Source organism: Cyprinus carpio, chromosome A11 (assembly GCF_018340385.1).
Source record: "Cyprinus carpio isolate SPL01 chromosome A11, ASM1834038v1, whole genome shotgun sequence".
Classification (NCBI taxonomy): domain Eukaryota; kingdom Metazoa; phylum Chordata; class Actinopteri; order Cypriniformes; family Cyprinidae; genus Cyprinus; species Cyprinus carpio.
Window position 1 is genome coordinate 19,200,227 of NC_056582.1, and position 14,703 is coordinate 19,214,929.

The 14,703-nt window shown below is 37.2% G+C and overlaps 1 protein-coding gene across 1 annotated transcript in view; it reads left to right on the top strand.

Annotated features, from left to right (window-relative positions):
• The first annotated feature begins 633 nt into the window (after positions 1 to 633).
• Positions 634 to 14,703, top strand: part of LOC109065949 (caM kinase-like vesicle-associated protein) — a 41,605-nt gene continuing 27,535 nt past the window's right edge. Inside the window, exon 1 of the mRNA XM_019082927.2 lies at positions 634 to 881. The gene's annotated coding sequence lies outside the window, so the exon portion shown is untranslated. The remainder of the gene's footprint in view (positions 882 to 14,703) is intronic.

Sequence of the window (14,703 nt, forward strand, 5' to 3'; positions counted from 1 at the left end):
TTCTTTGGCTTTGCAATCAATATACTTAACCAGCCCACTTCCATGTATTCAGTCATTCATTTGAAGTAGTTGTCTGAAAGTTTATGGAGAAATATCCATGAGTATTAATTATTCATAATAGTGCATTGGATAAATAATGTTAATGATAACCATTATTATTTTGCTGCTATTATTTAATGATGTTGAGATTATCAGGCTAATTGATAATGGAATAAAACAGTGTTTTCATATTTATTATTCCTTGATCATAATTTGTCTTTATGATGGTGCACAAGTTGATCATCTTTCATATGCTCTATGCAAATGTATTTTCTTCTTACACAAACTGGTTGCTTTTATCCGTTTGAACATTTAAAAGATATAACGTAGGGCATTCCTTTCTTCGGAATTCATAAAGTGGCTACATAAACAGTTTTGCCCAATAGCACTAGAGCACTTTTGTAAATGTGTGATTTGCCTCATTAACTAATTTAAAAAAAAAAACGAGTATCGTGCAGTGATTTTTTCTTCTTCTCATGAGCAGCAACAGGAGAAGGTTAAATAATAAGTTAAGTTTTTAATATTTGCTCTTATGATATTAGATGGCCACACCCCTAGAAACGCCAATCACATTAGCGTGCATTATTTCTCTCACGCGCGCTGATCTCACCCTTCTCTTTCTCTGTCGTTCGCGCGCGCTCATCTCCATCATCCTCTCGCTACTGAGAAAAAACCCGCCGGCGCAAAACAGATGGGAAGGCATCCGCGGATTTCGCGACCGTTACTGTGTAGAGAATAGCCGTCAAAACTGAACGGACACCGAAAAGAAGTTCATTTTTTCCCCCAGAAGACTTCTGGACTGAGAACTTGAGGACATTTCACGTCTGTTCACGACTGTAAAAGTAAGTTTTGCATTAGTGACCGCGCGTTGAACAGAATTTAAGTGTATGGAGTGGATTAGTACGTAATATTCGTCGAAGAAAATCTTTTTCTAGGCTTTATTAATAATAATAACTTTAAAGAGCAGAGCAATGATGAATGTTATTCAGTATTCACTGGTTTGGTCACACTTTACATGAGTCTTCATGTTGCAGTGCAGTGTAATTACATAAGTAAGTTACTGAGTAATATCAAAATAGATATAAAATAGACACTAAACTTAAGAAATGTGTCAATCTTTATTTATATATTTATTTGATGTGACGTGCTGCATGAAAGACGCACTGCTGCGGAAGGCTTTATAATGTAATGCGTCTCTACGTTACCTGTTTTAAACAAAATCTTGTGTGTGTGTAAAATGGAAAAATATTTTAGATGATAAATAGTTTAGTATAATGTATTTATATTAAATAACAATGCTTCTGAAAAGTCATGTAATATAATATATTAGATTTAATCTATGGGTATTTAGCCTGTTAGACGTTTTGATGAGATTAATATACAAGAAGTTGCTCATTTGAGCAAAATAGTAGTCGGTAAACGTTGGATAACTTGTTGAAAGGAGAGACGTGTGAGACTGTCAGCCATCATTAGGGAATGATAGATGCATTCATTCACAATACACTAGTTACTAGACTAAAAGAGCTTAAGAGCGTATTTTCATTTGTTTTGAGAAGGACGACCTTCATCACATTTTATCTTTATAATGATGAAGTATAAAAGTAGCCCATCTTTCTCTCCTGCTGCATGCTCAGTTGTTGACACAAAAATATCCCTCCCCCAATCCAGTTCATCACTTTTAACAATTACATTATGCAATATTTTTTTTTTAAACAAATATATTTCATAGTGTTAGACCCATTTTTCTCCTTAACAAACTCACTACAGTTTATTCAGTAGTTGCCTGAACATATATGGTGTATCATTCACAAGTATTCATTAGTTATTTTAATGATGCCTTTATTTAGTTCCCATATAATGTAAATGTTAACCATTATTATGTTATTCCTATTATTACTTAGTGATTTTGAGGTCATTATGTAAACAGAAAATAGAATAAAATAGTGTTTGTATATCCATTCTTTTTTATTGTCATTTTCATTTGCATAATGCAATGTGCAAGAGTTCATTAGTGGCTGTATAAAAGTGATGTTGAGTTGTAACATGATAATAGTATATATTAGCTATTCACCAGAACTCCTCATGTACTTCTGTGCGATGTACCACTAGTCCTTTCTGATTATTAATTAACCAGGTAGGACTGGGTTATAACTTGCCTTCTTCAAATTTGTAGTTCGCAAATTAACTGCTTTATATGGGTTGTGCAGATAGTGCTGCTGTCCGTGGTGCTGAATCATGGATGGCATCATAAAGGCAGTAATCAAACACCACATTACTTCTCCAGTGATAAACACCAGAGTTCCTCCATACTGTTGGACCATGAACTGATAACTGAAGTCAGTAATGTGAACAACTGTCCATTCTTCCTTTGGATAGTTGCACCAACATTTTGCAGGCATCCTCTTGTGTCCATGCATAATAGGAGCTGGTCTGCTGGCAGGGCATATCAAGCTAATCAGATATGACATTGTTAGTTGTAGGAGAGTAAGCATATTTATAATAACAAAAAAAGAGACTCATACGTGGTTTAGCACTTTCAGGATTCTCTTTTTCTGACTGAGAATTTGTGCTGATGATGTTGGTTCTCTTAAGAGCATATGGAGTCCGTCTCTGTGTCTCATGTGGTCTTTTGCAAGTGCTTATGGGAAACTGTTGACACCTTTTGTCACTCAGCTTGTGCATGCTGCTTATTGAGTGTTCCTTGACATGAATAATGAGCAGTATATTGTTTTGAATAGATTACATGTACCCTTGAATTGTATTTTACAGACTGTGAGCACATTTATTAAAGTAATAGCTCACCCCAAAATTAAAATTTGCTGAACATTTACTCCCTAGGGCTGTGTATCACCAGCAAAGTCACGATACGCTACAGAGGCCACGATACGATACGTATCACGATACAGGACTGCACTGAATTTCACCTCAGCAGAATTTAGTAAAACAGCTGTTTATTAAACACTGCATACTTTAGTGCCATTTCTTACTATTGGCAGAGCAGGCAGTCGACCTCTGCATTATGAAGGGCCTCCATAACTGTACCACAGTACAGTATAGGTAATGGCATATGTTTCATGTTAACATTGGGCACTCCCCACAAGGTACAATATTCTGATCTTGTTTTTAAGCCCATAAATAATAATGTACTTGTTCTAATAAATTTATATTGTAATGTACTCATTCTAATATATTAAAAAATTAACATTGCTGGTAGGTTATCATTTTACAAATGAACACACTTTCTACATGTAAAAAAAAAAGAAAAATTAGAAGAGTTCTAAACTAATGCGCTGTCTTCACTGTATTTCACACACGCTCAGTCACACACACAGAGATCATGTTGCATGCACGAAAACATTCAGCAACACAAACATTTTAGGTTCTAAAATTTAGGTAACATCATTGTTTCTAAAGGAATTAAAGCCACAGCTTTACTGTTAATAGAAAACACGGCAAAACGGTGGTAACTTATACATACACATACTCTCTCTCTCGTGTAAATAATCACTTTTCTGAGAAAATTTTTGATTGCTAAACTGCAAGCTAACCAGTGTTTTCAGTAAGCAAGCGCATTTATCCACAGTGAAGAGAGAGCGTGTACACATGGTTGCCAGGTTGACAAAGATAAGTAGCACACTTATCAGATATTTCCTTTTTGCGCAAGTGGGAAGCTCTGTTTCGGGGAATACATCTCACAACCCCGGTTGTGTTCCTCTGCGGCTAGATTAAACCCTGTTGTAGCCTATATATTATGCTCTATTTATTATTTTTTAGAAACCTCACACTTTTCTACTCCATTATAAATGGTGTTCTTGTATTCAAATTAAGTGCGGTCCACTGCTGCACACGTGCCACATTATCGATACAGACACGGCAGTATCGATACTCCTATTGTCAGATCTCTGTAGCGATACATCGTCATATCGATGTATCGAACACAGCACTATCACTCCCCCTCAGGCAATCCAAGATGTAGATGAGCTTATTTCTTCAACAGACAACAGTGGATGGACTTCACTGGATGAAGTGTTATTATGGATTATGGACTGGTATTTTGACCAGAAGTGACAAACACACAGCTTCACAAGATGTTGGTGTAGTGGAGTGTACTGGAGTTTTTGTGAAGTTTGTATCAGCTGTTTGGACTCTCATTCTGAGGGCATCCATTCACTGCAGAGGATTCACTGGTGAGCAAGTGATGCAATGCTGAATTTCTCCAAATCTGTTCCAGTGAAGAAATAAACTGATCTTGGATGACCTGAGGATGAGTAAAATTTCAGCAAATTTTCATTTTTGGGTGAACTATTCATTTAAATCCACTGGTCATGAAGTGAGATCACTTCATCTTTTTCTTACAGATCTCGCTGGATTTTCTTCTATTAGAACAAAGTCATCCACTGTTATTTTCCCCCAAGAGATGGATTTTAACTTTTGACACGCAACATAAATATTATCAGACTTTTGAAAGATATTTAATTGTAATTTGAATTCTATGGGACTGCGAATGCTGGGAAGTCATGTAATCAGTATTTAAAGGTTTTGTATGGCTAGTGTATTGTGAACACTGCCTTCAAGTAAATTAAATGCTGCCACTTGAATGGTTGAAAGAGAACAGGGTATCACATTTATAGAAGAAGATGAATGGCTTCAGGAAATGCTGCAAGATTCATGTCGCTGTTAACCACTAAGTTGTGGCTCCTGAATGAGTTTTGTGGTCTGCCTGACTGTCTTCCATTAAGTAGATACAGTAAATGTTGCAATAAAGTGGACAGCAGTTTAAGCCAGCAACTTGACTATTCTAAATGTTTGTTTGTAAGAGTTCTTTTTTTTGTTTTTTGTTTTTTTTTTGCGTTCAGTTTTGATTGTACTTAAAAATTACTCGATTCAGTTGGAAACTTGGCTGATTTATTGGAATCCTGATGCTATATAAAATGCAGAAACTTTACTTAATGAATCAGTTGTCTGTATAAGGTCTGACATAGCTTTTTTCATCTCTAAAGAATCCAAATGCACATAGAATACAATGTGTATTCACTATTACTTTTAATACATACTGTAAGTACAAGCACATTGCACTCGGGCTCTAAATCACTGGACAGTGTCAAGATATAAGAACATCTTTTACTGGTGAGATATGATCCAGACAGAAAAGCCTAATGGCGTCATTACACTGCAAAGGTGACACCGAACCTGCATCTGTATTACCACAAAAAGGCTTACACAGGCTTGTGTGTACCACATTTACACAGGCTTGTGTGTGTTCACTCAAACTGATCACTGAAATCACAACAGGGATGATAATAGGTGACTGCCAACTGTTTGCGCATTAGTCCCGCCCTTCTTAAAAGCTGAAAAAATCCAAAGGAATTCTGTTCTTTTGACAGGAAAATTCAACAAAGAATTTTGTTTACGTGTAGCGAGTCAATTCTGCATGTATTAGACTCTATCGCTCTCTCTGCTCTCACCAAAGTGACGTTGTGCGCCATTACACTGGAGTTCACAATACGTGAAATACAGGTGCGATGCACATCCATTGACATGAACTGAAAAATAGCACAGATTGCTTGATGGAGAGTGAAACTCTGAAGCGGTCATTTAGTGTTTGGAGAGTGAAAATATATCTGTGCTAAACTTATACTTAGCCTCCAACTCACACACTGGCGAGTAAAATCTGAGAATTTAATAGCCATTGGCTAATATTAGACATCATTTAGTCGCCCAGAGTGAAGATTTAGTCACATATGCGAATGAATTACTCGTAATGTAGAGGGTTCAGAAGTTAATATTTTCATCGTTCTGTTCCATTCTGCTGCACAATGCCTCACTGCTGAGGTCTTGAACTCTCCATGCTGATGAGAACATGTCTGCTGATGTGGGTCAGAGCTGGCATATTTTTGTACAGCTTTTATGTAGCATTGATCCTTTACATACATCTTTTAAAGTCACAGAACAGCCCTAATGGACCTGTTTAAGTTTAACCATAACTTTTAACCCTGTAGTCACTTAAGAAAAAAAAGTAAAGACAACAGTATTGATGTCATTAGCTCCAAACTGTAACTTAAACTATGAGTTAATGCAATACTAAAATGACAGCTTTAAATGTCACCACACTGCTGTGCTGTCATGTATGTTGCATTATAAAGAGTGCGTGCCTCTCACTCTGTGCTTTTTTTTTCTGCGAAATTGTTCGGTACAATTTATTCGGTCTTTTCGCATATTCGCTTACATTTTGGTTGCCGAACATTTGGTGCATCCATAAATATTTGTTTTATCAACTCCAGCTGTCAGGAACCAGCATGCTCATTTGCATATTTCTTTGTAGGCCACTAGTGTTGAAGACCTCAGTCAATAGGTCACAAATGCGGAGCGCTGTATGACTGATGCATCCATTCAGTTTAACTTTTCTCCAAATATATGAACTTACCTGTTTTAAATACTTTTTAAAACACTTAATATTGGACGTTTATGTCCAATATTAAGTGTTAAACTGTTGGTCTTTAAATGAAATGTTCTTCCTCAACAGACCACGAAACAGCCATTATTTTGTTGTTTAAAAAAAAGTGCGCTCGTTCGAAACTGTTGCATTTGTTTTAAAAAAGTTGCATTCAGTCCTCGCTGGCTGTGCCGATGTAATTCAGCGGGTCTAGTGTCTCGTGTCACAAGCTCAGTGATGTGGGTAGCGATTCTCTCCGGCAAATCAGTGATCAGCAGGGTTTACACATCACATTTTGGTAACGGTACGGCTGGCTTGGAACCTCAGCCAAGGTGGTACTGAAAAAAGTACCAGGTACTTTACTCAGTGGAAAACCCCCCAAAACCTTTGACCTTTCCTGAGAGATAACAACCAGAGTGAGCCTGTCTCTCTCTGTGTCTCTAAGTGTATATTGATCTGATGGAGGTGCTAAAAATCACACAAAGCTGAAAATGCCACACCATCAGCAAAACTGGAGGAAGCAGACATATTTTGTCTCACTGAATGATTGTGTGTAAAGTAACTTCTGTTGGCCAAGAGCATGTTAGCTTTATCAAACTCAGAGGTCCTTAGTTAACTTGTATTTAGTATGTTTATTATATTGCTCACAGTAATCAGCATAAGTGATGATTAATTAGCATTCTACTAATGGCTTTGGGAATGAAATGATGTAATTGTTAAAGCTTCATTGAGTCAAATGCATAAAAGTCACTGATAAAAAGTGCACCAGCTTTGGTTGTGTGACGTTAATAGAGATTAGATGTTTCCATTCTCTTGTTCTTTATGATTTAAGGATCCATCATCACTGGCAGCACTGTGTCTCGTGGGGGGAGACTACAAGAGGTCAGAGCTTTTACATTAGCATAGTCGTTCTGACAAATTATTCTATGAGGAATGATCCTGTTCAGCTCTGCACCACTGACCAGGATGTAAAATTTAAGCTTTGATACTATTGAATATGTCCCAGTTGGAAGATGTTTGTTAGGCTGCAGGCTTTTTGCCTCTTCTGGGGAGAGACCGATATGTCCAAAATGGTCCATCACCACAAGTATGTCAATCATCTTTTGGCAGACTATTCCTTACTCCAATAGTAAAAAGAAGAATAAATATTCTAGGCGTTCGGATACATTGACTGAAGGGAATGGATTCTTTCATTTTCACAAACAACATAGCATACAATGATGTCAAGACCTTCTCTGAGACAGAAGAATAGTAAAACATAGCTAAAGCTCAGCTCTTTGCTGAAAGGGTTACTTGTGGCATGAGGCAACTTCAAAGCTCCTCTCCAGCTGATAGCCTCCATAAATAGCGAATTTGAAGGGGAATTTTAAATCAAAAATTGATTAATATTTCACCTCCGCATTGATTCATGCTGCCACTGAAGACATTTTCATCTCTCTGAATCGTTTGTATGAGGAATGACTTTATTCCCATGATCCACGACATCATCTTTTCTCACATGCTTTTTAAACTTTTTTCATAGTGCAGTGTAACATTTCATTACTTTAACACATTCATCATTGTCAATTTAAGTCAGAGTACTACAGCAAAAGAAGTGCATAATAAGACAAGCTATAATAGCTATTTTTTTATGCAAACAGTTGTTTTTATGAAACAGAAAGTCTGTTTAATCCACTTATATTTTGGATGCCACTCTCGTGTTGTCTCAAGGGCACACAGTTTTTTTATTCTGCAGCATTTTTGACAACAGATTTATACTCCACTCAAGGTGTCTTGCGTGCTCTTTCTTGGTTTCTACCCCAATAAAAATATTTTTTGATGGACAGCGAGTGACACATTAAAATGTCCATGTAAGTTATTGCCTGTCTTTATTTGGTTTTTGTAAATTTGGCTGTCACAGGTGCTGTGATTTAATAATATTTGCAGAAGGACACAGTGTAACAACACTGAATGATCCAGTAGCCAGAGAGTCACTCTATCAGGTGAAGGATGTGGTAACATTCATTTTCATTAAAACTGCCAGGACATGAGTATTTGGACTGTGTTTGCATGAATATCTATGTATCAATAAAGACCAACCTCCTCAAGGTCTGACAGGTAGCGTATTTGTACACATAGTTGGAGCTACAGCCCACCCTAGTGTGTAAAAGCTGAATGAAGTGCCTGAGTTTCACTCTTAGAACTATTTAAGAAGTTCTTCTGCACTAGACTAGTCAAAGCCAATTTCAGGTTCCTCTTCAGTAATAATGTGCTAGCATACGATTGTGCTGACTAAGTTATAGCCTCCTTTTCAAAACCAAAAGCCAGTCTGAACAGGTTCCCCAAAAAGACCCTGTTTGGAGGCTGACAGTAGTGGCTTTTAATTATATATATATATATATATATATATATATATATATATATATAATATATATATATATAATATATATATCTATATATATCTATATCTGTAGTAAGCACGGCTACTATTATTAATAAATGCTTCATTTTTGTATAAGGTGATTAATTCAAAGAGGGATGAGACAGATTATGTAGTGAGAAGGAGCAATTTCATTGATTTACAGAGATGTAGTCGACTTCATCAGGCAGAACATATCCAACATATGAATTGAGTGTGCGTGGGATATGTCGTCAAATACTTCCAAGCGTATTTGAAAGCTTTAATTCAGAAGGCTTTCATTCACATGGTTCACTGTGCTTCCAGTTACCCACACAAAGACCTCATCTTCATGTGCCTGTCCATGTAAATGTTCTATTTTAACTGCCTGATCTTAGATAAAAAAGCAAGACATTTCCTTTTTTCCTTCTAATTCTGAGCGATGAGTGCTGGAACAGGCGGCTCCTAAATTTAGCCTTGTATAACATCATGCTCCCAAACCATGTGCGTTTTCTTTTTTTTCACTCGATGATTTACTGGAACTGTGGAGTGAAATGGCATTGAGGGACTTTGTAACCAAGGCAACAAACAATAGCAGAGCAGAATGGTCAGATTAGTGTGTGAGGAGTGAAGGGCTTAAACTTGAGATTTTTTTCTACTGTATATATTGCTTGGGTGGGAGACATGATGTGAAACGATTACCACACCTGACCTCGGGGCTCGTAAAATCATTAGCCTGATGTACCGGGGCTATTGTGTTTTCCAGTCAGGCTACCAAAATGTATCACCGCCCTGCCACAAAAATGATCATTTTAAAAGGTCTTATTTTTGGGAACGGAAAGACAAGAAGATTGAAATTTAAAAGGCTGATTTCATTGAATAAATATAAGAGCTGCACAAGTCAAAAATGCTTTTCTTTTAACACTGGATTCACCTCTTATTTGAACATGCACTAGATGGAAGTCTTTGACTGCTGTGATGCATCTCACTGTTTGAAAGCTGTGTTTAAGTGTCTCTTACTATGGACCAGAGTTTTCTACACTGGATTTTCATGGCACTCTGCCATTACTGAATCTAAAGCACCACAGAAAAAGAAATTATATTGCGAGTTGTGAGCTAGTAGTCTGAAAACGTCTTTCAAATTAATTGTTGGAATAAACTACATGACTTTTGCCCTAATTTCCCCCCAATTTACAGTTTGGATAAGTTGATGTTAGTTGCCGAACATCAGAGCCAGACTGCAGTTGTGAGTTCACAGATTTAATAGAAAATCGCGTAGTCACAGACTATGATTCTATCTAGTCGGAGGATATCAAACATGTTTGATATCTTCAGCTGATTTTAGAACACACTAAGGTTGTGACGGTGAGGAAATTTTCCCACCGGTTAATCAACGTGTGACAACACCAATAATACCGGCATCACCTTGGGGGCGTGGGCGTTCCCTCTTTTCCTCGCTTTCCTTCGCTTTTATATAGCTTGTAAAAGCAGCGTGCATATTTTACTTTCACTTTCAAATAGCGGCAATTGGGCAATTGTTTGTTTTTAGTTCGTTTGAATTTTCCCTCTATTCCTCGCTTTCCTTCAATTCGGCATCAACTGCTTGAATGCAACAACAAAATACAACGTCAAACTCACTTTAGCCTATAAATAAAACATTTTTTAACAAAACTTTTATTAACAAAACAAATAAAAATACACCATGATATAGGGCAGGCTATGCCTAATATAAAATAACAAATAACTTGCATGAAGTTTAAATAGGCATACAAAACTGGAAATAAGTAAACATGTATAGGCTAATATATAACCAAATAAGCAAGAAACATAGAACGTTTATTAGCAAAACAAATAAGAAAGCTTGGCGGCACAGCATTCACCTTGATGTCAAATAAAATAAATAAATTACACAAAGTTTAAAAAAAGTAAAAATCTGCAAACACTGTGGATCCAATTAAATAGGAAACAAATGTTTAAAAAAACTTCCAATATCACCTTAATCACCTTATCTAAAATGCTTAGATAAACGACAAAAGTCAACAGGCTTTTCAAAATCCAAAATATTGCCAAACAGGAGCTTTTGCATTTCGTTTCAAAACTAAATCATCCGCTATCATCTTGTCTGTCCCACCTCACTCTTCTTGTCATTCAGCTCGACTCACTCTCCTCACTGGATAAATGAAATCTGATCTGTGATGTGACTGTCGTTTGGCATGCTGCATTGAGCAGCCGAAGTTCAGATTTTAATTGTAGTATCTGTTCTTTTGCTGAACTAAATGATTGTTATTACTATAAAAAATCAAAACGACGGTGGGCGTTGGTGCCCCGGTGGGCAAGTGACGTAACCGGTGTTGTGGTTTAACAACGGTATCACCGTCAGCACCGTCTATCGTGGCAAGCCAAGAACACATGTTGTTTTTATTTGTCAAGGTCTCCTAGCAACAAGACGCAGATTTCTGCTAAGGGTGCGCCGATCTGATACTCAGTATCTGTATCAGCTCCGATACTGCCATTTTCTGCCGGATTGGGTATCGGTCAGACGAGACTGTTAATTGTGGTTTTAGACTTCTATTTATGGTCAGAATAGGGCTGGGCAATTTTGCAAAAAAAAGAAATCTTGATTTTTCCAGAACTATTCAACTATAAAAAATAACTTTTTTACGATTTTTAACTAGTCAACTTGAAAATGTAACTACATCATGATTCAAGTTACTTATTTCTTTACTAACCCTCTAGTTACAAAAAATTCTATTCCAAGTCCAGCACACATGAAGGTGTCAACATGATGTAAATGTTAAACAAATAACTTGTTAAATATGTAAAATCACTTGTAATTTTTCTAAAGAAAAGATGGTCCTTGTGGTGCGGTTCAAATGAGTAGCCATTTCATTCTGCTTTTAACGGCACATAAACTTTATATTGGACATTTATCGAACTCTTGGTATCATTTTATCAAGGAAAATTATACATCGATAATTATCGCTTTATCACCAAGCCCTACTTCTGAAACACATGAGATTACTGTGGATTTCTCTAGAGACAAATGAGAAGGCCAAAGTCTCAATTTGATATCTATTTAACTCTATTCCTGTCTTGGAGAAACAACTGAGATATTAAAGAGGTGTCATTTGTGACTTTCTTTCCTTGTTGAAATGTTAGCGATGTGTTCTGGGTTGGGTGTTTGGATAGGTGTTGGATAGGTTTGGCAAACTTCCTGCAGTGTAAATCTAATAAGCTAACAAACTATTTCAAAGGAGGATTTTTTCAATAGCAACAGCAAAAAATAAATGCTGTCAGATTGCACACAGTGAGCTGCGTCAGTTGGAGCACAATCAAACAAATGCACACACACACACACACATACAATCTCTGCTGGTATTAGCGTAGCACGACTAATGGGGGCGTTAGTCCTCCATTAACCAAGCTGTTTCTCACCTTCATCACTCAGCACTCCTCATCCTCCCACCGTGCTGACCTCTGTCATCTGTTCAGTGACTCATCTCTCTATTTCTCTGCAGAGCTGTTCGCTCCAATCACACTGTGAACTGACATAAAAACACAGACTAGTCACTGTCCAGTTCAGACCAACACGACAGCAATGCTCCTCCATTTATATTTAGGCCATGGGAAAGAAAAATGCTCTTACACACAAGTTTTTTGGAGAGATAATCAAGTGAGAAGGGCTCTTTCACTCATGTGGGTGTGAGGATGATAGAATTCATCCTTTGTAATGCCTGGTGGGGCTGTTTTGAACAGTGAAACGGCTTTCCGCTCTATTAACATATGCGGGAGAGGGCATTTTTGTTGGCTCATAATGCTGGTCTGAAAGCTTGTAAGAGCAGCAGTCATTCCTTCATCTTTCACTCTGGCTATGACTGCCTTAAACTGCCTTGCTATTAGATATGTCACCTCACAATGCAATAAAGTGGACAATAGCTTCAATGCATGCACATTTTCACATTACACAGTGTCTTAACTAGGGGAAAAGTGTAATAATATTTTTTTTTTAAATGCTAGTACGTGAATCTATTCCATGAGTTTTTGTCTTAACCAGACACAAGGAGTGGCAGGACATTTTGCAGATTGCTTTTTATTTCTTTCTGGGTAGCAGTGAAATGTCATTGTTTCATGACACGCAACAGTTTTGCATTCAGTGTAAACCAACAAATTGCTTGTCACTGGAAACTTTGGGTCAGGATACAGTGTTAATTAAATGTATTTATAGCCTCAACAGAGTACAAGTTAAAATAGTTTGTAAATGTTTTTTAATATATAATATTATATATGTTTTTCATCATGTTCTTAATAGTTTAAACACAGTATATGCACTTTACACATTTTCATTGTTTCCTTTTATGTTTTTTATGTGTTAATTATAGTGGCCGACCATTATATATCTCCAAGGCCGATATATAGGCCCATATTTGGCATTTTTTAAATATCAGCATTAGCCGATAAGTTTTTTCGTTTGGTTCATGTGTTGGAAGTGGGACTTTTATTTTGATGGCACTGAGAACTCTGGCTCTGACAATGGCAGTGCCTGAGCACACAGCTCTCCAATTCTCCATTTTCATTAGTTATGGCAGCGGTTCTCAATTCCAGTCCTCGCGCCCCCCAGCTCTGCATATTTTGCATGTCTCTCTTTGTTAACACACCTGATTTAGATAATCAGCTTGTTAGAAATGAGCTCCGTGAATGAACTTTGTTCCCATTGACATGGTCCCTGCACAGTGTTCATTGCTCCCTACTCACTGAGCAGGGGAAATCTGTAGAAGTTTCAATACTTCGGAACATTCATTAATTGATTTGCGCAGCGGAACGTCTTCACACACGGACAAGTGGGACATCATATACCTCTGTAAATAAATACAATTTAAATTCATATCTCGCACACTTCAATGCACTTTGAATGGAAAATATACGTTCGCTTCGACCTGGAATCGTGACAGAATATCCTTTGATGTCCACTTCGCAGGGCACTAACATTCAAATAGAACAAACATCTGAAGCCTTAAGAGAAACATACAAAATGTGCAGAGCAGGGGGGTGTGAGGACTGGAATTGAGAACTGCTGAGTTATGGTATCTGTTTAAAAACTTTGTCTAATAGGTTGCTAGATAGAAAGTAAACTGTATACGAAAAAGTAATAAAGTGTTTGCTTTTATATTACTAGTAACAGAAAGTCAAACACAAAGTCAAACACACTTAATTTCACAAACCTTGCAGACGTAGACAAATCCAGCTGTCAGATATTCTTAAGTGCGCATTTGCAGCCTGCATGAATGTGGTCCTCTGCGCGTGACTGTAAGTCCATGAATGTGTACACCCTGCTCTCTAAGATATTGGCATCGACCATCAAAAAACCAATATCGGTCATCCACTAGTTAATTGTATGATTTTAATTTCTCAGAGCAGCAGGATTTGTTTATGGTGTTAAAAAGCACAGGTTAATTCTCTTGTGTTGCTTAATTATTTTTCTCAAAGCTTGATTTTAGGGACAGAAAGAGAGATGGAGTGAGTGAATAGAAGAGAGAGAGAGAGAAAGAGAGGAAGGCCCTGCTGTTCTTGGGTAAGAGCTGGCAGTCACCCTTTTGTGTGTCCAGGACAGATTTTTGCAGACAGGATGTGTGAGACATGCTTCAGTTCCCAGAGCCCTGCGTATGTGTGTGTGCATTCATTTACACACAACAAAACAGAGCAGTACACTTTTGGTTGTGTGTGTGTGTGTGTGTCAGGGTTATTGCTACCTAGAAATAAAATTAAACAGTCCCTCCAGGATTTCACAGTTTTTTTTGTGTGTGTGATTTTTGCAATAAAAAAATACTAATTTTGTGGTGCTAATTCCCAGAAATTA